The sequence below is a fragment of the Cygnus olor genome, chromosome 27 (genome assembly GCF_009769625.2).
Source record: "Cygnus olor isolate bCygOlo1 chromosome 27, bCygOlo1.pri.v2, whole genome shotgun sequence".
Classification (NCBI taxonomy): Eukaryota; Metazoa; Chordata; class Aves; order Anseriformes; family Anatidae; genus Cygnus; species Cygnus olor.
Genome location: NC_049195.1, coordinates 2,325,423 through 2,351,945, shown reverse-complemented (window position 1 = coordinate 2,351,945; position 26,523 = coordinate 2,325,423). Strand labels below are relative to the sequence as shown.

At 38.4% G+C, this 26,523-nt stretch overlaps 1 long non-coding RNA gene across 5 annotated transcripts in view; it reads left to right on the top strand.

The window, feature by feature from the left end:
* Positions 1 to 26,523, top strand: part of LOC121060571 — a 92,307-nt gene that overhangs the window by 29,824 nt on the left and 35,960 nt on the right. For 2 of the 5 annotated variants that reach the window (XR_005814876.1, XR_005814873.1), the window contains exon 1: positions 13,471 to 13,573. The exons of the other annotated variants lie outside the window; for them this stretch is intronic. This is a non-coding gene — a long non-coding RNA (uncharacterized LOC121060571). Of the gene's footprint in view, positions 1 to 13,470; positions 13,574 to 26,523 lie in introns of those variants that run through there. 5 annotated transcript variants of the gene reach the window in all.

Below are 26,523 nucleotides of genomic sequence, written 5' to 3'. Positions count from 1 at the left end.
AGAGTTTTGTGTTACGGATTATGGTATTTTATTTTGAGGTTGCTATAATGACACCACTTTGCTGAAATTTGTCATGCCACGTGTCCTGGGGCAGCAGAACATGTTAAGGGATGGTTTACCCACATGTGCTTTGTGATGCTTGCTCCTTTAAATCCAATCGAAAGTTGTTTCTTTTAAGGAAATTTTTAAAACAAATAAAGAAGGAAACATAGCAGCAGTATGGAATCACTACAGCTAAGCTAGAATAAAGCTGCAGTGTGATTTTTGTGGTTTGCTTCTCTTGTATTAAAGGAGAAGAACAGCCTTCTATTTCAGGAATACAGCTAAATCAAAAAAGAAAAACACAACTCAGCTTTGCCAAATATTTTTGTTTATCAGAAAAATCATGGTTCTGTTTTGGTATGAGAGCAGAGTAGCCATACATATACCTAAACTACCAAGCAGGGGGTAAAATGATTTTTCAAGACCAGTCAGAAAAACAGCTTTAACAGTTAAGTGCCTCGCAGTGTTGCTATGATTGAAGAAATAAAGAAAATGACTATTGGGACTATTTTTTCCTTTTTTGCTCATGCTTGGTTTTAATTGCTAACTGTTTTGCAGCACTTTTGCAAGCTCTTAGCAGCAATAGTGGGGGCATAACACCACTGTAGTACTTTGGGCCCATTTGAGCTAAATGTGGTAGCTGGACATCCTTTGCTCCATGCAGGACATCTGCCTGACTTGGAATGATCATTCACAAAAGCTCTTTCTGCCAGTTTAAGTGGCATCCTCAAAGAACAACCACTGCAGTATGAAGCTGGAGTTGCTGAGCACTGCATCTTTTCCCTACCCTCTTGAACTTGTTTTTCTGATGCTGAACTACTTTGTCTTTCATTTCTTTGACCTGAAACGTTCAGGTCGCGGATGTTTGGAGAGTGATGAACAGAAGTTGCCCAAATGCACAGTCCTATTTCCAGCACCACACGGTGTGGCAGGCTGATTTAGATGTCCAGGTCAAACGATTCTTTTCAGTTGACTGCCTCAACCAGCCTGGGTGCAATTGTTATCTTCTATATTAAGGTTTCATCCTGCAAGGTGCTAGGCACTTTTTCTTATTTTGGCTGGACGGGAGAAGTCAGTTAGGACATTGCTTCGCTGCCCTGTGACTAATGTGTCACCCAGGTGTCCTCAGACTGGGTTGCTGGGGTGCCAGCTTCCCTCTGCCTCACCCAGACCCTTCCAAAACAGCGTGTTTAATACACTCAAATGTGATATCATGTGCCCAGGAAGGAAACTGCAGGAAAAAATCACTTTGTGTAGGCTGAAGAGAGCCTCTGAAAATGCTTTGAAAGTTTAAACAGGAGAAGGAGAAAACAAAATTGTTGATTCTGAGCAGCCTGGTATATATATATATATATATATATATACATATATATATATATGTGTGTGTGTGTGTATATATATATATAGACCAAGTACCTGAATTGCAAATATACATTATTACTGGCTTTACTAGTAGGGAAAAAGAAAAAACAGATACTGTTGTTTCCATAGTACCTCAATATAAATAGCATCCAGTGGTTTCTATGCAACAACAGTTAGCAAACTTATTAATATGCTCTCTATTTATTACATATAGTGATTCTCAAGCTTTAGCAAGCTGGGTTTATTTCAATGTTTGTCAGAAGAACACAAAGGAAGAAAATTGATGAACTACAGTGGTTTTCCTTTTCCTTAATGTAATTTCAGGTCCATACATGATTCAATTTTTACAGTTACATCGTTTATATCTGCACTCACGAAAGGTCCAGGAGTGTGTGAAGGATGATCTTGTTGCCATTACTCCTGACTCCTGCTGTATGAAGTCTCTACTGGTCATTAAAAAGAAGTTATCTAGAATTTTCTTGTAGCCTGTAATAGGTCATTTCTCCTTTTGAATGGACACAGGTAGTAGACTCCTTGCAGACCTGGGATTAGGCACTGGGCTTGAATTCTGGGTTAATTCTTTGGCTGCTAGCCCATGTTTCTAAGAACAGGAGTTTCTAGCACCTAATACATCTGCATGATCTTTTTAACGATCTGAATACAGCAGATAAGTATGGCAACAGAATGTTGGCTGGCTTCCTAAGTGCATGCTTTGCTGATTTTCTCTGAAAAAATATGCATGCAATTAAAAACAAAACACAGAACCTCCTAACCTCTTGACTGCTAGCAGTAGCTTGTTTTACAATAGCCTCGACATGTTTAGACTTAATGAAGAGATGCAGTTCGTGCTGACTCGCAGTCACAGTTGGACTCCAGTATCCTCCCGGCTTTTCTGATTGATCAAGGAGTCTAACTGGCAGGGGCTGGTGGGTTTTGGGTTGCTTCATGTGTTGTGTACTTTCTTGCTGGTCATGCAAGCCCACGAAGAAGTGAGTTTTGTTGTTGTTTTTAACATTATTTTATCAGTTCTGCAGAGAGGGCTGAGCCAATTTTCCTTCCACATGAATTCGTATACAAAGTATTTCTAATATTGGCCTTAATTCTGTAAAAACTTCCACGTTTACTTATTTGTGTCTTTAACTTATTGTCACCTTGACTTCAGACATAGAATTAGGTGTGTGGTATTGTTCTTCTATTGTTCTTCTTCTATTGTTCTTCTCAGCCTCAGCTTTTTCTCAACCCTTGGTGATAAACATCTCTCATATACATGGTGGAATCAAGATTTAGAGTTGAATTCCTCTTTTCCATGACCACTCTAGCAATTGCTAGGTTTAAATATAGCATACTAGGTTTAAATATAGGATAATGCTAGGTTAAATATAGGTTAATGCTAGGTTTAAATATAGCATGCTACTGTTTAAATCCTGAAGCTCACAGTTCTCTGCTGTTTTAATATCCATTTATTATATAGCATTTCCTGGCACAATATTTCCTAAAGTCATTGACGATCCTCTTCTGTGCCATGGAAGTAATAGTAAAGTCACCTAGGAGTGACTAGTCACCTAGTTAGCATTCATCTACAGTTACCAAACACAACCCAAAGGACTGAAAGCCCTTGGAGTGATGGCCCTCCATTAAGGGGTCCTTTAGACAGATATTGCTAAAGGCAATAATGCAGAGTTTTGTTCACCCCAAGTATGACATAAATAATGCAGTGATTTTCACCCTGAGTCCTCTGTGTAGACAATGCCAGTGCAGATAAATTATATTGCACTGCAGATGACCTATATTATGCTAAGAAACTGCTACCAAAAGTTGTGAAGTAGAAGTATGCTGGGGGCGCCTAGGAAACAACAGAATGTGCTATTTATTAAATTGAAAGGATGGTGTTTCTGAGATACAAAACCAACTCAATAATTAATACATATCTAGATACCTAAAGCAAATCAGGTTTACCATGCTAGAAATAGTAGAAAATGAGGTTGAGAATGTACCCGTCCCAGATATTGCACTTTCTTAAAATGAGCAAAATTGGGCTGTATGTGGAAGAAACAGTGTTACCTTCATGATTCTAGATAAGCATGTGGAAAACAGGTCAGGTAGGGCCAGGGTGCTCAATTCTCAGCCACCCATTAAGAATTTTAATTTTTAATCAAATTTGAGATCTGATATAAAATTGATGCCTAGTTTCTTTATAGATTCTGTATTTGACAAAATTTAACTGGGAGTCATTTCACTGTTTTCTTTGAAAATTCATTTCCCCCAGTGGAAAAGACCTTTGAAAGCATACCAAAAAATAAACAAGCAAACAAAACCAAATTGAATAATAGCTTTTAATGGAGGTTTATAAAGGGTGGGGAGGGGGGCAAGGAGAAAAAAATTAGGTTACCAAATTGAATGTTTTGTATAAAAATGGATTTAAAAATCATTAGCGTAGAAGAAATCTCTTTAGCATTGTGCCTTTATTAAAGCTTGTAAAGTGATTTGAGATTACTTGGAGGAAGGAACTCTTGATGTGAAACTTGTCATTGCACAGTGGAATTAAATCCCTTTTTCCATTTTAAAATCTGAAACCTACATGCAATGCTGAGAATTTCGTCTTGGCTTCTTAAATGTCAAGAATTAGTTTTTCTCTGAGCAACCTGTTTATCAGAAAAATCCAGAAGTTCAAATGAAGATATCTGAAAGCAGCTGAGGAGCTGTAACAGGCTCACAAAAATATTTCTGTCATGGCTTTATTCTCTGGAAATTAGTCCCGCTGTTCTTAGCTATTCATAAAAAAAAAAAAAAGAAAAAAAAAGAAAAAAAAAAGTCAGGCATGCCCTGGAGCAAGCGGAAAAAGATCAGTTTTAGACCATCATTAATACTCTGACCAGCAGCAAGACGACAGATTCCAAGTCTGTATTACAGGTCTGTGCAATCCTCCAGTTCCTCTGTGCATCTCCGGTCTCTCTTGGCCAAAGTATAGCTGGAAAATGCAATGTTTTAAAGTAGTCAGGTAGCTGAGATGGGACCAATTGTTCATTAGGTTAGATTTAATTCACTGTTCTCATAGAGGGGTTTTGTTGCCTTTAATTGGGAAAGTTCAGATGATGTTCCTGCAGATTTTTCAGAACTGTACAGTATCTCAGTTATTCATAGCTTTGAGTCTGACAGCTGGACATCGTTTAGCCTAGCAGTGAAAAGTCTGCCAAAGTAAAAATAGGTGGTCTCTGTCATCTGGAGAGTGAGCAGAAACACACGTGTCACAGTAGTTGCCTTCAGAATGTATATTCATTAGCAAGCCAGTGAGAAAATACGCAAAGCACTGAGATCCCCTGAACCAGGGAGGTTGCAACTTGTGCCTTTTTAAAGCTCATGGAAGGTCTGGAGCAAACTTCCCATGGTTTTAAGGCTTGAGGTCATGATCACAAATAATAGTGAAGCCTTCTGATGAGGTGTTTTGAGTAAATTCCAAATGGGGGTCTTAAAAGGATGCACCCAGACCTACAGGTTACCTGCTGCCGATTCTTTAGATAAATAATCTTTTTTTCTAAATTTAATTATTAGTTAATGACTTAGTCTTCGGCTTCCCCTCTCATCTTTCTAGTCTCTAGGGTCATTTATTCTTGTGGCATAATTCTAGTAGAGGTCTATTGACTAGAAGAGGGTCAAGAGCTGCTTTACATGAAGTCCATGGCTTGGTGTAGTGAGGGCATGGAGGTACGTGTGAGACTCAGAGCTGCTCATTAATTTGCGCTTTCCCCAGAGCTTGGCAAAGTCTGGGTCCACATTCTCAGCCACTATGCTCCTTATTTTGCACAACAACATTTCTCAGAGCTTGAAATGGTGACCAAAATTACTGATTTCCTTATTCATTTCTCCTCTGCGTGTTATAATTTTTTTTTATTTTTTTTTCAGGGAAGAAACTGTGACCAGAATTCAGCAAGTCTTTCTTCTAACTATTACTTTGCTCTCTAACTATACTGTCTTGGCATTTTATTCTCTCTTCATCGTAGTTATAGACTGCTTGAACCAATCCTGATGATACGTGTCCTGTTCCTCCCCTGGAGTACTTTTTGCAGGAAAGCTAGCTTGGTGAACTCTGATCTTCATGTGTTTTAAAAGCTGACAGCAGAGCTCAGTAAATTACATGTTTCACGGGAAAGTAGAGAGTACGGTATTAGGGGCTGCCACAAAGAAAGGCACCAAAGAAAACCAGGGGAGTTGGGTGGGCAGGAGCGGAATCGATATTGCAACAGGAAGAAAACAGGAGTACAGAAACCAGATAAGACCATAGGGCTGTGCAACGAGAGTGCTTTTCAGCTGGGAGAGAATAAATACATCATTACAGCTGGAAGCAGAAGAATGAAGTTAGTGTTAGATATTCAGTGCTGTTGCAATTTAGTGCTGGAACACTAAGCATGTTCACAGTGGCAGGTCAGATGTTACGGTGAAGTTGTTGAATATTCCTTTCCTCTGCAACAACTATCAGACACTAATAAGAAGAGGGTAGTCTTTTGTGCAGGAATGGGAAGTCTACGTTATACTTCTAAAATTTTTTATTTCAGTTCTGTAGTAGCTCCGTGTTGAGTTCAGAGTGGCACTTGAGGGCATGGGATATTTACTGCTGCGTTGCACCACCGTTTTCTGTGTAATAAAGTATTTTTTTCACCCAAATGAAATTGAGCTGTAAGGTTGTGAGTGTTTGCGTTGTCTTTAAAAAATCAGAAAGGTCTTTTTTTGAAAAGTAAAATCTAGGAATATCAAAGACAATCATTTTTTTTTTCATTTATTTTGTTCAGTTTACTTGATATGAGTGATTTACAAAATCAGTCTGAATTTGAAAAACATGGTGTTGCCAGTTGCATGGCATTGCTTGTTTCCCTTGAATTTTTTGAGCGGAGAAAATATTTGAAATGGAAAGTTTCACTGAGCTCTAGCTGAGCATACCACCAAGGAAACAGGATTTGCTCACAAAGATGGAAGCTGCCCAACATTATTTATAGCATATAGCAATTTTCCTGAAGGAATGCCTGTTTGAAGGAGTGTGGAGGAATTGAAGAGGAGTGTCTTGGGGTCAAGACACGTGGTATGCCAGTCTCTGGAAATCCAATAATTTTTATTAATATTTCTAGGTGTCTCAACTGGTTTATACTGTATACTATTGCCTAATTGTGTTGGGATCTGAGGTTCTGAAGTGAAAATGTGAAAATACAGTGCTGACACTTACATGGCAGCAGTTGAATGTAGGTGGGAGATGGGTTGAAAGAAATCAGCAAGTATTCACCATTTCAGTGTTATAAATGTAATAAATGACAGGACTAATTGCAGTCTTAATTACAGTGGTGTAATTCTGGAAAAATGGATTAAGGCATTAAAGTTAGACAAATGTAACAGCTAATAAATGAGTGAGATAAGAATCAGGCTATCATTTTATCTCTATTTATGTATGCAAGTAATCTGAAGACTTCTGTAACTTTAAACCAACAGATGATATTAGTTTCTTCCAGATATTTTTCTTAAAACAGACTATGAAATGTAAGCCAATAACCTTCAAGTGGTTGTCACTGGGGAATGAGCAGTATTCTGGTTTAGCACCCAGGCATGGAGAGATGGTGATATATTTTCCAAGAAAACACAGACATTGTAATCTCATTATTGTGTTAAGTATAGTAATTGTTTGGTGGAGTATAACTACGTTCCTTTTCTCCTCTGAGCTTGTTCCCACATCACAAAATTAATCCTTGTTTTGAGCAAAGTGCAACTCTCACGGCATGCCTGCAATGTTCCTGCCAACATTGCTCTAATAGCACTGTGGTACTCTGTCATCAGGCTACTATCATTTGGGTAATCCATGGCTGTAATACATCATTTATGTGCTATTGTTTTGATGATGTATGAAAGCAATGCATCATTTCAGGACTGCCAGCAGAAATATCCCAGAAGCTGTCATGCTTTGTTTTTTCTTCTTCTTATTTTTTTTTTTTTAAATCTTTATAAATGCAGAAAAGAGATTAGTTATTTATGGGAGTAGAAAAGGAGGGAGGTTAGGGGGGAAGTAGAGTGAGGAGAGAATATAATAGAGATGTACCTAAATCAATAGGAGCTGCAGGAGTTTATTAAATCCTAAAATTAGGAAAGGAGATTTCCATATTTCTAGCTGCGTGCTTTCAACCTGCTGCCCCTTTGCCTTCTTTACAACTGTTGGAAGAGTGGTGAAGGCATTATTTGGAGTCAGGAGACTCAGTGCTGTGCCTTTCACATGTCAGTTTATGCATACAGAACAGACGTTTTGTGTTCTGATTTGTCTGTGCTGTTTTTATACCCACCACTAATGGAATTGTTTGGTGGGTAGTTATTAAAATTGCAGTATTATTAGAAGGTCCTTTTATTTAACGCTGTACCCTCACACAGTGGAAAGCTCCCATTGAGAATTTAAAGGCTAAAGCCCTGATGGAGCTTGATACTTATGAGCAGAACACTTTTTAAAGGGGATGAGGGTAAGAAAGGCTGAAAACTGTCCTGATCTGGGTTAGTTCAGTGTTGCTTTGAGATAGATGAAATGAATGGCTGGTACCTCCCTGTCTCCAGCCAGGTGACGGGATGCAGTATGTGATGAACAATACCTTACAGACAGAGTTGTTTGAGGAGAAGAGCTGATGATAAAACTGGTTGGGACTACAAACCCCAAGAAAGGGAGCAGGAATATGTGGCTGAGTCCTTTCTGCTCACAGATAAGGCAAACTGAGAGACTGAGGAAGTGTAAATGTTAGTGATTGTTGGAGGCTAATAACAGATACATAAAAATGCATTGAAGGGAGTTTGTCTTGCCAAGGACTTTGCAGCTCCCCTTGGTCTGGACTGCATTTAAAAATTGAGGTACAATGCGTTGTGAGGACCTTCTTGTCATCCTTTTCCTGTTTGCCAAAACTACCTCATTTCTGCTCTTACTTCTAACAATCTGCCAGTTCGTGCCTTTGACTGCTCGCCCAAGTCTCTCTGCTCTGCTTTTTTCTTTTAGAACGGGAAAATGAAAAAGCCTTTCAGGCTCAGTCTCTCTTCATTACAGGTGATTACAAAGTCAATCGTCCTCAGATTTCTTTTCAGCCTGCCTCAGAAGGCCCAGTTTCCATTTCCAGCTTTTGATCACTAAATTTTTCTTTGGGAAAATGCCTGTTTGTTGCAGCCCATCTGATTAGTATGGTTTGCAGTAATCAAAAACCAGTACCTAGGTGATGGCCCACTGACAGCATGTGATGAGCAATGCCCTACCTGCAGGCTTGGATATTAGGGATTATTTTCCCAAGGAGGAAGGACGGCCAGAAAGTTGTTTGGAGCGTTATTAGGGCATCATGGGACTATTTGGGCAGCCTCCTGAGTCATAATCTTACTTTTGGGGTCAAGAAACATCTCGTTATGGTTAAACAGGCTTTGAGGCTTGGAAGTTAGTTTTCAGGTTGTTCTGTGGAACTTCAGTTGGTGTTCTTCTCTGACCTAACTTTGTTTCTGACTGATATAATGAAAAAAGTGGGAACTAGAAATGAAGATTGAACATAGGTTTGGCCAAGGTTTCCATAGAGCTCAGCTCTGCTTCAGTATTGGAATGAAAGAGCTGAAATCCACTGGTAACAAGCTGCAAAAAATCTCATCTGGAACATCTTAGTTATTATAATTATTGAGTCTGTGCTCTTAATAATTTGGACCTGGATTTTGTTTGGTTAAGGCTTTTTTTTTTTTTTTTTTTTTTGATTAAGTGAGTAAATCCAGCTTTTCCCTTCAAGTTCTTAATTCTACTGACATTAGGGAAATTTTGAGTGTGGGGGTTGTTCAAGGTTATGTAGCACCTTGTGAGGACCTTCCTTCTCCCCTTGGAGGTCTAGAGGTGCTGCAGTAATGCAAAAATATTGTCTCCAATTGTTTCCTTTCTGTCCTCAGCCTCCTTCATCTGCTTGTTGATCTCATCTCAACTTCTGCTTTCCTTTGTATTCTTTGTTTTCTCTTGTCTCCTCAAACAGTGTAAACACGAAAGCAATAAAAGTTAATCCTCACCTTGCACGTACACCCTCAAAACAAATCCCATTTGTAACAGGCAGAGCAATCTGTTCCTGAATGTTATCTCAGGGCTTCAGTCACTAATTTTGGCTCCTGTACATGGTGCCAGTTCAGGTTTTGGCAGCTCAGCTACTGTAGATTGCTGATGATGATCCCTGCAAGGAAGCAGTGGCTGGCATACAGACATGCAGAGCAGGAATAATTTTTCGGGCATCCTTCTCTTCCTGATACTTCAGGTGACACCAACACTCCTCATAGGTCCTGGAGAAGACTAGAACTAGAAGATGCAGGTTTACAAGAGTAAGTGCTAATTTTGGAGACTGTTCAATGATTGTGGCTTATTTGTCTCTGAATATGCAATATGAATGTGCAGAATAAAGCTGAGGTATGTGGAGTCTGATAAAGATGCTGACTCAGTTAAATCTCGAATTCTCTAAACACAGGAACTGGCACCAAGAAGAATGACTAGATAGAAAGTCTTTGAATTTGCATGCTTAGAGTTTTTCTGCATTGCCTACAAAAGAAAAAACAGTTTTTCTTCTTTTTTTTTTTTAGTTAAAAAAAATAAAAGTGATGAAACACTCAAGGAATGGCTTTTGATCAAAACATTACACTGAGCTGCAATCAAGCTCCTTTAATTAGATTCTTTTGGGGTAACGTTCACTGTTGCTAATGTGGCACAATGTAATTAGAGAACCTAAAAAATAAAAAAAATATTGTGGAATTTGACAGGTAATGTGTATTTTGGAATGAGTTCAGGGTCAGAAATTCTTCATATGCACATCAGCTTGGCTGACTCCAGCACATTTCTTGGTGGTCCTGGGGCAATCATCCCTTTAACACCACATCAAGTGACTGATGCCTGAGAGTCCAATTTGAGCCATTTTTGAGATAAATATGCAAAATTGTTTGGGATTATGCAATAATAAAGCACAATATCAACCCCTCACCAGCCCCATTACAGGCCTATCCAGATTTGATGGACTTGCACTGGCTCAATGTATTTTTCCCAACTCACTGCACTAGACTGAGTTGCACTGAGACACAATGAATATTAAATGCTCAAACTGCAAATGGGCTGTAGGTTACCAACCGAAGACTTAACTGTGGAGAAAAAGAGGAAAGGAGAGAGGGGAAAAACCAATCCGTTCTTTGTTTTCATCCAGAATCTCTTCAGTACTTTATAATTTCCAGTCTCCTTCTTTCTCAAGAACAAAATCTAACCCCTTGTTCTGTATTTATAGGTGTCTTTAACATCTGCTTTTCTCTTGGTTTAATTTACGGGACCCAAAAGATTGGTATTTAACATACACATCTAGGGCATTCTGTCTTAATGGTCTGAGTGCCAGCTAATAATGAAAGAAATTGGTAAAGATAGGCTATGATACTGAATAAATAGGAGTATGTTTTCCTTTTGAAATACTGGATATTTCCAAAGTAATTTTTAGACGAAGTGGTGGCTGCGATTGTTTCTCTTCACATCTATTCAGCAGACTACAGTTGAGGGTTATAAATGATGTGATTTTTTTTCCCTGGTTGTGCTACTGGGAATGAACACAAAGCTAATTAACACTGTATGAATCTATTTACCCAAAAGAATGTCATCATGGAAATGAGGATAAAACCTTGGGGGGTTACATCCTTTTTAATAAGTTACAGGAAACCATACCAGTTGATCTAATTTTTGTTGATTATTTCAGAGATTATTTCCCTTAAAAAGATATTTTTTAATGGAAGTTGAAAGTTGGGGGTTTCTAGGATACTTAGAATTTAAAATATGAGTGCCACTCATGTACTTTCTGCCTAGGAAGCTATTTTGTGATCAGTTGTCTTAGCATGCTAAGAACATTTTTTTTTTTTTTTCTGCAAATCTTCCTATAAAGCTTTCTGAATGGATCAGTTGTAGGCAGGTGTGGATATGTGGGGGTCCAGGCCAAGCTAGATTCAAGCGTGGCTAAGGACATCCTGGATTTAACTGGATTATTGTCCAACAGTGTAGATTGAAAATGTGGTCACTGAGTTCTGGTACGCATACACTTCAGTATCGCTTGCTCTTTGAATGGTTCTGTGGGACCAGCAAAGTAAAGCAAGCTTCTGGTTCATGGCTATGAGCTGTACATAGTAAAAGATAGTGGAAAGAATAGAAGTTCAAACCATGCTTTTTATCCATGTGTCAGAGGAGTCGGCTGTTTAAAGGCAAATGGCTAATGCACCGGTGTTTCTGCTTTAACCCCCTTAGTTTCACTAGAAATTGCATTCATAACAAAGATGGAATATGTATGTGTGTTTTTCTCTCCTGTGCACAAATCTGAACTTTCTCACAATGCAATGAACTTCTCACAATAGAGCTTTGTATTCAGTTCAATGGGAAGAGAGTTTTATTCTCGTTTGTAGAATATGAAATAAAGTCCATAAAGAGACAATGCAACAGTTGTACCTCCCACATAGCACAGGTCAGGAGATTACAGCTATTAACTTCATACTGCAAGTGTTAATTATCATATACACAATATGTGTATTTCTCTTTCCATAAATGTTATTGTTTATGTAATGCCTTTTTGGTTTTGTTTTGTTACATAGAGTAGAGATATTCTTCTCCTGCTCAAATGCATTTAGGCAGAGATTTTGTGGCAAGCAGTAATTTTTAGATATATTTAATGATAAACTTGTATATGGGTAATGGTGACAGAAACATCGAAGGTAAAGAAGTGAATTAATTTACCTTTATTTGTACCTGTGGTAGAAGAAGGCAAACAGTGACGCTGCCTTCATTCTCTCTCTGTCAAGAAATTCGGGTTCTGTCAGAAAACAATGTTCTCCTCTAAGTTTGATTGGATTTTAATGTTACTGTTCAAAGTCAGAGGTAACACAATTTAAGTGAATATGGTTACAGTTCTGTAAAATTGGTGAAAGAGCATGCTGAAATGGGCAGTAGGTTTGTTTGCATCCCAGCAAACGTTCTGGCAGCTACTCTAAGTACATTTTATCCTTCGGCAAGTCATAATAGTTCTAATTTTCTGCTACTTTTATATGACTTTGTATTGATAAATTTTTCAAATTTCAGCTTTTTCCCACAAAAAGAGCAAGAGTTTTAGTCTTCAGGAAGAAAATAAGGGCAAAGAAAACATGCATGAACAACTATCATTACATAATTAGAATTAGGAAAAGAGGAGGGTTTGACAAGTACAAGGCAAGTTTTCTAACACGAACTAAATATATAAAGAGTTTGATCATGCAAAAATTGTAAGAAAGGGAGAAAATATTGACACTTTCAACACTCACTCTGATTCTCCCTTTGCTTAAAGGCAATTTCTGATAGACTCGGATGGAAATCAAGTTGATATAGCAAATGTCATATCAAAGTGCAGTGCTTGGAACTTTCCCACAGAAATAAAACACTTTTGCAGATTCTGTTAAAAGGCCAGGTTAACTCATCTATTAATGCTTGAGCTTTATGCTTTGCTGTAAATCTCACATATCTAGAAAATGCAAGTTTTTTTGGCTTCCTGCACACATTTTATTTCTTCTGGCAGTCCCACTTCATTAAATGTATATATCTTCTCATTTCAGCTGGTTTAGCTTGTACTTAAAATGCAGGATCTCTGTATTCATGATTTATAAAACATCCTTCCCAGTAGTCTAAGCAGAAAATCTCAATTGCCACGTGCAATGCTAAGAAGAGCGGAGCTTGGGGAAGAAGGATTGGGAAGCTGCACGTCTCCAGCATTAAACATCTCAATCCACCAACAGATTTAAAGCAAAAGTTAGGAACTTGAGAGCAAAACAAGGCTTTAACCTTCTGGATTTCCACTCCCTCCATATCAACATCATCTCTCCTAGCACAGAGTTAGTGTCTGGCTAAATTTGTTGATGTCTATGGGATGCTCAGATGCTATCCGTAGCTTAATGAGCACTGAGATGCAGCAGAACAGTACAGAACAGAAAGGAGATCTTGGTAGGGAAGGAAGTGAGCACACCTGTGCTGTTGTAGCTAATTTCTAAGCAGTTTAACGATGTAGGCCAGGTACCACACTCAAATGCTCCCAGAAGGAACAGCACACTGCTTCACGGAGTCTGCAGGGCCAAGTTGTCTCGTTTCCAGTAATTTAGTAGGAATTATTATTGCATTCTTAAGGTAAGCTTTGGTTTTATAAGTCAGAAGCATGTCATGGTGAAAAGTTCAATTCCTTTGATCAGTTGTGCTCCCCTCAAGATAAAGTATTTGCAAGCAAATTGTCCTGTGCCTTGTAATTAAATTGCACTCTTACATGTTTTGTCAATGATGAGGAAGGAAAGCTGTCTTTGGAATGGTGTTAATTAAATAGATTTAGATGAAGTGTTAAACACTTTTGGTGTTTCTTGACAATTATGTGGTTTTTTAATCAGTTCCTTATTTATTTGTTACCCAAAGGCTTTTTGCTGAGCATAACATTAACCTTGTGGATCATCCCAGCACATGGACTGGGGGAAAGCTGAGGGATTGGCTTCACCGTATTTACTAACAAGTAGTCTTGTCTCTTTAGGCAAATACTTTATTATTTTCAGTAGTTTCTTTGACCCCAAAATGCCTACTGAATGGTACTACTGTGCTTGAATACCCTTATGGCACCAGTACTACACAGAAGTTGTGTTTATGGGTCTGGGCCTTGTTTTAATTTGTGGGAAGTGCAGCTTCGCATATGTGATTTATTCTTTTTACTACTCCATATCAAAAAACAATATACTTGAATGTGCACTTCTGAACTTGGGGAAAATTGCTCCAAACCTGAGTGTGATCACTGCAGTTCACACGCATCATGTATGTGGTCAGGAATGCTAGCACCATGTGTGGTTGGGCTTGATGATCTTGAAGATCTTTTCCAACCTAGATGATTCTGTGATTCTACGTGCATTCTGAAGTGTTGCCTCTCTTGAAAAGACCATCCTAATTTTAAAAGCCCTGGATGGAAGCTAAATAAAGTCAATGTTCAGTTGTGAGCTGCCTGGTACATGCTGACCTCTCATCCAGCCAAGCGTGCCTCCACAGAGGTTTTCCATGCTGTGTGAAGGATGAGGTGGTCAATTAAAAGGACTACAGATGTGCAGAACAGCGAAGTAGAAAGGAGGATGTTGTCACTGGTTCCGAATGATGGATTGAATGCTTAGCTTTAGTTTTGTTGAATAGGCCTGTGGCAGAATGTGGGCTAGTCTCCACTGAAAACCAAAGTCTTACTGAATTCAACCCTCCAAACTTCTGTGCTATCTGTCAAGTTTTGAAGTCTCTTATTGTGTTGTTGGCAGACAACCTAACACTTGGTATAGTTGCTTGAGCTCATATTATGACACTGGGCAGTTGTAATGTCACCTGGTAGCATTCTGCAAGTAAGCATGTTTAGGGGCTCCCTGCTTTCATCTCATACTGAGCTTGGTCCAGAAAGAGCAAAGCAAACAAGCTGTCGGGAACCTGCTGTTTCTGTGAAAGCTGAACCAACAGTGCAAGGAGCACATGCAGGAACTGTCCTGGGTGTGCTCGGGCTCATATCTATCATTTGGCTTTTTGAATTACTGTGAGCAGTTCGGTTCGTGGTCTAAACCAGCACTTTCTCAATGTCCTTTGCTGATACTCAATCATCACAAGGTGAGATTGTGGTGTAGAAGAATTGGAGAAAACAAATGTCTTCTGGCATGGAGGGAGAAAGAGGGCAATCTAATCCAGCTCCTTAAAAAAACAGGCAAAACAGAGGCAGGATGTTTCACTGAAACATGAATTTTAATCTGTCACAAGTGAGAAGAGTCAAGTCTTTCAGATTTCAATAAAATAGAAAACTTTTACATAATGATTTCTTCTTCCATTAAGAAAACATTGCTTTAAATAAGGGGTTCTTTAATGACTATGTTTGCTTGAAAGAGGCTGTGCATAATGAAATCTTCTTAATATACAGTATGAATGGTTTTGTTGTCCTGTGTATTTCCAATTTGTAATTAAGCACCTTAAAAAAGAAACAACTGTTCACAATTAAAGTGTCAATGCTTTCCTGAATACTCTTAATTTCAGTAAGCTTTTGATGCTTTATTCATGAAGAATATTTAAAGGTACTTAATCATCTATGAAAAAATGTGTGGTGTATAAGGCGAGAGTCAAAAGGATAGATGAGGAATAGCAGTCAGAGGTGCCAGTTCATGGAAGGAGAAATTTAAGTTTCCAAGGCTTGCTTCAGAAGCAGCAAAATATGTACATGTTAATATAATTTCAGATAATTATCTTCCATTAGCTAATTTGGGGCTCAGTAATGAGACAGCATAAAACTTGAAAACCCTGCACATATTTTATCTCGGCCAACCTCATCTGCAAAATATTTTTATATTCCTTTGCTTTGTGCCAAGTCAAGTGTTCTTATCTGTCTTGAGGGAGCCTGGGTGTCTGATTTGGAATTGCCATGGTTTTTCTAAGAGTGTGTGTAAGATTGGTTTGTTATTTTTTTTTTTATTTTTAGTTCACTTCCTACATAAATGTTAAACAGATGCTGATCTGAATGGTAGCCTGGTATATTAATTACTGCACATAATGAATCTCAGAAAATGTAATAAAGGACTAATTGGTGTCAATAAAAGTAACACTGACAAATGCCTTCTTGTATAATATAAGTGGTGTTCTGTATTGCATAAGCAAGAGAGAAAAAAATATCAGTCTCCCCTGGGGAATGCATTGCCATTTTATATTTTTTTGTTTTTCTGGAAGAAAGCCTTTAGCTGGATGCTAAATAGGACAGTACACATATGAGGTACAGGTGTTCATCAGCCTTGCTTTCTGTTTGCATTTGATTTTATTGACTTCTGCCCAGGATTATTTGCTTTAAGCCCAGGAGAATTTGAGCTGTGACAACGTGATTTTGGAATTAAAGGTGGTGACACCTTGGCTATTGTGTTCCATTCCTGCTATAAAAAGCATACCCTGAAATGGTGTCCTGGTTTGTGGTCCCAAGGCAGATGCTGTGCCTGGGATATCCCCAGGGTTGTACTTAGCAGTGTGTGCCTCCGCTTGGGCTAACCTGCCCAGCTGGAGCCTTCCCAATGACTTTTGGGTTTCAGACCACAAGAAGAGGGATAAACAGGACCGCCAGTGTCTCAAGATGCCAAGAGTTGAGCTGTTGGAGTTACAATGTTCAACAAAAATGGCTCATCCAACAGTTGCTGTAACTTCATTTCAGCCCAGCTTTTTTCCCTGAAGATCAGGGTTTCTGTCACCCATGGAGAAGATAGAAATGACTGAGAAGGAGGTGCCAAGAATTAGGAAAGGAAGGAAAAAATAAGTGTCTTTAAGTTTTTCTTCAGCTTCCTTTTCCCCCACTCTTCTCTCCAGCACCCTCTTGTTTTGAAGGGTTCTATTTTCATTACTTTGCCAAAAACGTCTTTTCTCCAAATATATTTAATAGCAACAAGCTGCCTTGTCTTTCTTGCACTGGTTTCCTTTGCTCATCAGGCTCTTGTCATGGGATTTGCTAATAGCTTAAGCATGAGTTATCGAGGTCAATGTAAAAATAATGCTGAACTCCGATGTGGAATTTTTTGTTTTTCCTAGCGGCACTAATAAAGGCTCACTTAAAATAACACTGCTTTAGCTGCCTTTTGCTGACAGTGTATATTTCACAGTTCGGGGTAATGTTTCTGACATGTTCTCTATTTCCTTTACTTTAGGCTCTCTGGGTATATCTTTCTTGTCCGTCCTCAACAAGTTTCCCTCAGAGGTTCATTAGCCCTGACACCCGTTCCTTCTCTTCTGTCCTTCAGTACAATTCCACTGCACCCTTTCGTTTGCTTGTGTGCTCTTAACTTTAAAACAAACAAGCAAAGGAAAAACAAACTAAAAAACATCACCTTGATGAGATTTCAGGTGAGGTTTGCAAAGAAACAACACCAGAGACGTACAGGATATCTCAGGGTGTGAAGAACGTGTTTAGTAAGCTGGGTGTTTTACTCTTTTTATCCTTGTCAGAATTTAAATCACACTACTAATTAGGTTTTCCCTGAAATTAATCCCAATCTTACTCAAAGCTTGGGTTTTTGTTTGGCTCTTGCCTTTTTTCCTTTGCCTTTTCCTCCCTATCTTCTCTCCCCTTTTCCCCCCAGCCCATCCCCACTAGTGGAATTCAGAAGGTCTCAAGCAGGCTATTTCAGGTTCACCGACTGCCCTACTGTCCATTAGGCAGAAATCCACAACACTCAGTTTCACCCTTCTGCCACTGACCTGCTTATTGCCTCCTCTTCACTTGGTCTGCTTAATTTATAGCTGTGACAGATTCAGGGCAGCGATAGCTGCATAGGATGCATGAGCACCACACCAAGGATCCAGGGCTGTGGTTGAAATTTGTAGTGGTTTCAGTAATTCACATATAAGTAATGGTTGACTGAGGAAAGGAGATTGGAAACAAAAAATCACATGCTTGTTCCTTTTCTTTTTTTTTTTTCCTTCTCTCCTGGAGCAGAGTTGTAAAAGAAATCTGCACTTGTACGTAAATAAGGACCTGTTTGTTTGTATTTTTTTAATGCTCATATTCATACCCTTGCTCAGTGATGCGGATAACTAATTTAGCAAAAAGTATAACACCCAGAAACGGTTATTTAGTAGCCTTATGGATGTGGAAAATGCTCAGTGTTTGCTTCTCTAATTTTGTCTGTAGCCTTCAGCTACAGGAGAATTATTAATAAGATGTGTTGTGTATCTGCAGATGCTCCAAGATCTCGTTTCATGATGGGTTATATAGCACACTAAATTTTCATGCAAGCAGTCTCTCCACCAAAAAGTTATAAAATAAGAAAACTTGGATAAATCCACTAAGGCAACTGAAGGAATATGGTTATTTTAGGCAATAATTTTAATAGAACGGGCATATACAGGGTAATATATGTCCCCTCAACTTTACAAAGAGCCTGGCAAGGGTTACAGCACAAGGTGTTTATTACTGTAAGAGTCATTAGTGCTGGAAAGACAGATTTCTAGGCATTTGGATTGCCACTATCAAATGTCATCTTTGATATAAAAATGTAAATTTCACATGTATCTGCCGCCTCTTTGTTATAATTTAATTATCAGAACTAGCAGTCTTTCATCTAGAGGATGCTGCTCTCAGCAATTTGGAAAGGGAAACAATTAGCAACTGCCAGTTTTCTGACTGCAAGGGCCTGTTGCAGTTTGTTGTCTCAACAGGTACTTGAGTGACCTGTTAGTGACCTTGAAGGGTATCAGCCAAATAACTGGTGTGGTATTGGAATTTTTCCCACTTTACCCGTAACCGCTGACTTAGTGTTTAGCCCAGTGTTTAGCCTCGTAAAATATGGGTAGCATTAGGAAGTAAGTGGCGAAAATATTCAAGGTATTCCATAAATTCAATATAAACTCTGTGGAGGTTCTTGTGTGCATGAAATATTTTGGTATATTCTACCAATTTTAGGTTTTAAACTTCAGAAAGCTGCTGTGAAACATGCTTTCATAAGTTTTCAAAGCCCTGTATATCATCAAGGCTGCTAACCCATGTGTTTATTATATCTTTTAAATATTGGGGCATGTCATGGGACTACTTATCAGTCACTTGTTGCTGGGTTTGTATTTCCTAGGTAGTGAAATATTTTAGAATTGACTTTGAAATTAGAAATTCCACTTCTTAAAAATAATTATAAAAATTATTGAACCAAATCATGCAGGTGATTCTTGTCAAGGATTAGTGATTTAACTGATTTGTAGTCTGAATTCAGTCAGTAATTAAAAAACAAAACAAAAACAAAAATGGTTTATAAACAAAGTAATTGACTCCTGGACATCACTTATGCCTTGGACTAGCTACCTTTTTGTAGTGCATACATATTATTCCATCCAGTGTGGGTTTTGCATTTTAAATGCAAAATTCCAGTTTAATTATCTCTAGTATAATTGGAGGCCTTCATTCTCTGAGATAAAACAAAACACCTAATAAAAACAACAAAAATTCAGCACCTTCCCACTGGGTAGTGAGGAACCTGTCATTTATATACAATTGCGTTATCCAATGCTTCAGAACAGAAAAGAAAAATAATAGTAAAGAACATACTGCCTAGCTAATTAAAGGATAGCTGCACTTTTTTTTTCTTTCTATGATTGAAGTCAGATATGATTTTTCTTACTAATACATTCTTTAGGTATGTACTGATTTAAATGGTTGAGCGATTTCAGAAGCTCTAGTATTTGTCAGGTGGGTATATGAGGAAGAAAAGAATTGCTTATAATTTGTGTTTGTGTTACTCTGACACTTGCAGTGGATTATGCTTACTGAATGGTTTATGGAAATGAAGCCAAACAACTGGCAATAAAAGCTTTATGCATGGAAGTGTGTAAGTGGCACCTGGCAGACAAAGTATAATAAATATTTGACATGTCCTGTAAATACATGACACTTGGTCAAAATCCATTTGAGTCGTGAAGCACCTAGGGCATAATAAAGTTTAATAGCACCATTTCAATTTCACCCATTTGCTTATGATGTTTTACTATTAGGATCTTTCAGCTATAGATTTTTGTGCTCTAAATTTCGCCGTTTAAAGCACGGGCATTCAGGAAGTACCAAAGGACTGACTCCCTTAGATGTGAAAGATAGATTTAATCTTCCAATACTTATAATTTCTTATAAGTTTTGGCACATCCTTTTGGCACAGCTACAATTTGGGCTGAAAGCTTTCCAGTGAAGCTGAGTCGCCTGGAAAGCTGGAAAAAGTTGTAAACTCTGCAGCCCCATTTAGGCATAGTGTGAAGTATTGAGCACAGAGTATGCTACTAAAAAGAGGAGGAAAAGAACAGAGGGCATATAGAAAGGCATGAAACAAAGCTTTTTTTTTAAAAAAAAAAAAAAAAAAAAGGCAAAAACAAGCAAACCACAAAACCAAACAAAGAAGGGATGTGGTGTTTTGTTGCATTGTACTAGATCACGACTGGGTGAAACCCAGTTGTGCAACACAACAGTCAATTGCTGGCCAAAGAATTTGGCTCTAGCTGATTTGGTAATAACTTCAGGAGAAGGTTCCTTAGGCCCTTATCTTTAAGGACAATGCAGGTCATATGCTATTTCTTCCAAGGAAGGAAATGTAGTACCAGCTGTGATTAATCAGCTGCTTCTCTTCTGAAGAAAGCTGAGATCAGCTTACAAGGTTCCCATTGCTTTCTTCAGCTAAGTATTTGCCTATGTCTCTAGCTGCCATAAAACACAAACCATGCTCCCCATCTGGGGCCGTTAATTTTTGGGGGGTCTGCAATAAAGTGCAGATAATGTCAAGGAGGGCCAGTTTCAAACATATATATGTTTTTTTTTTTTTTTTTTAAATCCCCTTCTGGATGTGTAGAGGCCTGTTCTATTTAAAAACTAGCGTGAAGGTAGGTAAGAATCCCACATACAGATAGAGCACAAATCTGACATGGCATTTGTTAGCGGCCCACAGGGAAACTTGGCTTGCTTGCTTTTAGTTGTGCAGTTTTTCTCCCCCTCTTCTGGGTCGAATATTCACACAGCAATAATAAAAAATTTTCTTTAGATTAGCAGTGAAAATAAGTAGGAGGGTAACCTGATATACGAGCTGGTGGCACCGTCAGGGTAGTGCTGTAACTAGTGGAATTATATAGGAGCAGGAGCTTGCTCAATGCTATTTAATTTGAGCTCATAAAAGCTGTTTGGTTATTCTGGGCATGCTTGTAGCCCTGCACAATTAGATATACATTTGCCCTTGTTCTGTTTGCGAAATAGCCAAGTGAGGTTTAAATTCTTTCTGCCAAAGAAGCTTATTGCCAATGTAACCAACCTGAATTCAAGGCCTAATTTTTAATGACCTGATTATTTAACAGACCTGATTATTTTTAGTTGACCATTAGGAGCTCTGTCCTGGTTCAGTTCCCAGTGGATGGCTGTCCAAGTTGCAAAATCTGCCATTACAATTGGCACTAATTGGGCCCCTTGTTGCAGTCATAACATTGTTTCTAATACTTCAGTGGCGGAGACATTTGAACCCCTCTCTAGGCAAATGCTCATTAGCCTTGGATGGTATTTGCTCTGAGCTTAGGGACTCATTCGGCACAGAAACTTAGATGAATGGCAAAGTAGCGCAGTGGAAGGCAACAAGAAGTGTTTGTGCAACCTCCCTCCTTGGAAAGCTAAATGACAGTGTCCTGTCTTCAATGACATTTCTGCAAATAGTGAGCTTGTGCGTCAGCACAAAGGGATATTTTCCTGGCAATATCTCAGCTGTTTTTCTGCTTTGCGGTATGAAGCAGCTGGGAATCTGTATGAGAAGGGAAGCTGCTGGTGTAACACGATGATTGCATCTCTTCCGTAGCCCTGTCTCACCCTCCTGCCCTTTCCCAGAGGCAGGAGAATGAAGTCCCCTTCTCTGCCCATCCCTTGGGTGTAGGGACACGCTGTGTGCCCTGGCAGTCCTCTGGTTCCCATCTTGGATGGCTCTGGTAGTCCCATAGGCTGATCTTCAGGATGCTACCAGGATGTGGTATAATAATTAGCAAGAGGGTAATCTACACAGGGGTTAACTGTCCGTGTGTGAAGCTGAGTGTTGCTTCAAATCCAGGCTTGTTTTATTTCCAGCTATTTTATTATCGCCTATCAGGTAGCTATTGCAGGCTCTTCCATACAGAAAAGAAAGCTGATAAGGGCTAAGTTTAGCAATTTGTTTTCAGTGCATTTAGAATTAAGCCCATGCTGCGTTGTACAGTGAAATCTTGGCCTAATTCAAAACAGTGGACTTCAGTGTCCTTGCATTTCTTACTTAACATATTTGAGAAAGGTCTACTCTCTTCTAGTATAAGGATTGCAGGGTAAACATTTCCCTCTGATGCAGAATCTTCTTTTATCTTCTTTTTCAATATTATAACTTCTTCTAATCCTTTGGGTTCCCGTTTTCTTTATTCCAGCAGCTTTTCCATGCATAGGGAAAAAAAATTCTATTGTGTGGCTTTCAGTTTAAAGTCAATGGCAGATTTATTGGTGTTTTTCCAGCAGTATGTTACATATACTTTTATTTATATTTGTGATCAAATGCTGGCCAAGTACCTGGTAACTGAAAAGATATTTGAGCAAATAAATGTCTCCCTCGCCTAGAAAGAGAAATAGTACTGGAAAGAGTTTAGATTTATCTAAATTTGTAGATGATTTATAAGAGATCCTCGTGTTTTTTCTCCTATGTAATTTGGAGATTTAGAATCGACAAAAGATACTCTTTGTAAGAAGTAATTGGTCCATATTTCTAGGGCTTGGTGATTAATAAGTCATGAATCACATCACAGGTGATTTTACATTGCATACTAAGTACTTACCAGTCATTTATTTAAAACAAGTGTCAGTAATTTATACGTAGGAATGGGTGATGGGCAGGGAAATATCTGCTAATCTATTTCCAAGCTAATGAGCATTTTTGAAAATTCCATCCCTGAAGTGATTTAATCTTTAGAGCCTATGTAGTTTTCATTAAGGGAAAAGGCAGAAGTACAGACAGGTCTGCAAGCTGTCAGCAAAGCTGAATTTGTACTTTTGAATAAGATTCCCCAGGGACAAAATGTACAAGAAAGAGGAAGGGACATCGGAAGCAGCTCCTTTCCATACAGACAATTGATGTGGGAGGGTTATGAAATCATCTGTATGAATTTAGAAAGAAAAAGAGATGAAGGATTAGATGGAGAAACAAGTGAGGTCAGATTGTTTTTTTAATTCCTTTTTTTATTTATTGATATAATAAGTATGTCTTTACTATCTAGGCAGAGAACCATGTGTATTGAGTCAAGGGGAAGAACTAGCTAAAGGATGAGAAGGGAGATCAGGAGATGGTGTGAAATTGCTGAGAATGTAAAGAAGACAGGAGGATATTCCCCAGACTGTGCTGGGGAGGAGAAAAGCTACAGGATGGCAGGAGAGTCCAAGGAGGAAAAACAATTTGAGTGGCTGTCAGTTTTCTTCTGGAGAAAATAAATAATATATAATTAAAACAAAAAACAAACAAAAAAAACCCCATGGTATGCCGTGCATTGAGAGACATGGAGACCAAAAGCAGGGAAAGTTTGCAGAATAAGTGATGGTGAGGAGTAACTCACTGAAAGGTTATTTATTCTAAGGCCCCAGAGGGTAATGCTGAGAAGGTTAATTAAGAGCTGAGCTGGCCCCTGCTCAAGCTGGAACTGTGAAGAGGCTCAAGTAATACAAGCTTTGTTGTAGAAGAGGTCTCAAACTCCAACAGCTGGTTTTCTTTTTCCCCCTTAGCTTTTTTCCTTATTGTTTTCCAGCTGCTTGCTTTTCAAATGCATTTTCTTCCCATCCTACCTTTAAAACTGAGCCCAATTAATACTGTGATATGTTTACAAACACACAATCTCATAGCCTGCTTTTTAGCAATCCCACAGTCTGTGCTTCATGTCCTGCGTCCACACTGACACCACAATGTCTTGCTGTATGGTGCATTGCCATGGAGATTGGGATTGCCATGGCAACTTGTACCTTTTTGGATGCTGCAGTGAAGCCTGAATAAAGAACCTTTGCAAAAGTAAAATAGCAAAATCTCAAAATCCTAAAACCTAAACATCTAAAAGAAGTAAAAAAAACAAAATAAAAAATGGTGTGGCATCCTCTTTGCTTTGAGAATAGCAGAAGCATTAAATGCATAAAAAAGTGGAGTTTTCTTAGTTTAAGTATTAGTAAATAAATAGCCTTTTTGAGCAGGCTTGCCATTCATACAGGGCTTGAAAAATACAAAAAAACCCCAACAACAACAACAAAAAAAACCACCCCAAACCAACAAACAAACAAAAATCCATAAGATACCTTTATCTAAAAATAAATGTATTTCTGCAGAACACAGTTGGTGTCATTCTTTATGCTGTCAATGAATTTAAGGGCAACCAGTTCAATAAATTCTCTCGCCTCAGTTTCCAAAACTATAAAATGGGCATGCAAAGTAGGTGAAGATGCTGCTGTAGTGGGAGGATACCATGGGTGATGGTTTGGGGAGGAAATAGCAGCAGCAGATCCAAGCCAAGAAAAAAAAATTACAAGTAAAAACCCACTTATTGTCTGTTCCAGTCAGAATTAAAAAAAAAACAAAACAAAAACACATATGTAGGAAAATATAACTGAGTAGATCATCAAAATCTTTGTGTTATTTAGGTTGACTTTCTCAAGAATAGAAAAGCCATTTTCATGTATTTTCCATAAGTGTTTTGCAAGTTCTGAATGACATTTTAAAATATCAATAAGATACAGGCTTTAGGCAAATCAGTTTTCAACCACTATGCAGTGTTCAAGATTTTTTTTTATGTTAATCTGTGACTTTATTTTTTAAATAAAAGTCCATACATAGGCAATAACGTTGCAAGCTGTGTGATCATGAAACCATATGGAGCCCTTTTTTGTACCTTTAGTAAAAATAATAATAATATATATGAGAATGTTTCTGGCACTATCTCTGTGAGAGGTGGACTCGTGCTATGAAGTAAGATTTCTTTTGTGCAGTGATAGTTATGGATATAAATTTTTTTTGTGGAACTGGAGAGAAAATAGAAAGAAAAGTGCTCTTTTATTCAGCGAGGAGGGGGTCCTCTCTGCTAGCATTTTAACTAATGGATTAGCAAGCTGAAGTATACCCCATGTAATTGCACCTGATCGTAAATATATAATCATTACAGCGGATGCAACAATACATTGAGTGGGGGTGGATGAATCTACTGAGATATCAAGAACTCAGTCTTGAGGGAGATATATAACATCTCCAAGGAGATTAATTACAGTAATGGGAAAGTGGAGGTGACTTGGCCTCCTGGATAAGCAGCCACTCTTGGCTCTTCAGACGGTAAGGCACAGTTGGGCAAAATAGAGGTGTCTTGGTTTTGCATTTCATTGGTTTGGTACTAGGCTTGGTTTTTGTCTTTGCTCTCCTCTCTCTTGCTGTTGCTTTTCTCTCTTCCTCACTTATTGGTGGCTCGTGGTAAAGAAACATCTTACCAGCCTCTTGCATATCTACTTCTGGCCCTTCACTGAATTACCCAAAATGGTATTTGCTCGAAAGCTTTTTTTAATCAGGGCCCTTCAGACCCTTTCTCAAGAGGTTCCTGTCCTCTGTTGATTTACATATATACAGTTTCTGTTAGCCCACTGAACATACAGCTGGACCACCATTGCTCTGCTTAATTGCTATGCTGTCAACGGAAATAATTTTTCTCTCATTTGACAGCTTCATTTGTGCAGATTTGTCCTATCTGTTCATTCAGATAGGATAGTACTTCACAGAGATATTTCTTAATCCTGGCTACAATCTCCAACAGTCCCATCCTAAGCTTGAAGTAGAACCAAACACTCAAAATAACAATAAATTAAAAAAGAAATGTGTTGGGAAATAAGGAAGACAGCAGTGCATAAGAATTTGGGGAGCTCTCCTTGGGTGCAGTCCACATGTTTACAAAAGTTTTCCCTATACTGGCGCTTGCTGCACTCATTTCAATTCAACCTATTCAGGCTCTTGGTGATTTATGAAAGAGTACAAAATTCAGAAATCTTTAGCACCTACTTTTTAGGAATTGCAGTTGCTTAGCAAATGCTGTGGTGTGCCCTTTATCTACCAATTGCGAGACAACAGTAAGTTTCTAGAAATTAGTTCAACTGAAAAAAAGGTCAAAGAAAGGAGGAACTTCCCCCCCTTAGTCCAGATATTACTGTACACTAAAACACATATTTCATTTCACTTTGAAAGATGTATTTCAAACCAATTCAGAAAGATTAAAGTTGGCAACTTTGCAATAAGATGATTTTCCCATCTTTTAAGTTAATAGCATGATAGATTTAACTTTCATCTCTGCAAAGTCAAGCTCTTTTCTCTTTCCCTTTCAAGTGGTATTTTTTTGAAAGGTACAATCAGTTGCTTTTGTTGCAGGCATCTCAACAAGTACTTTCTTGTGTGAGTTAAAATCAATGTCTGATATAATCTCTGTTGGAAGTCAGAAGTGGAGCTGCTGGTCGCAGCCACTGAGCGCAGTTTTGTGAAGATTCACTCTGGCAGCATTCCTGTCCAGATGTCTGAACTTCTGAAATTTTATTCCTAAAA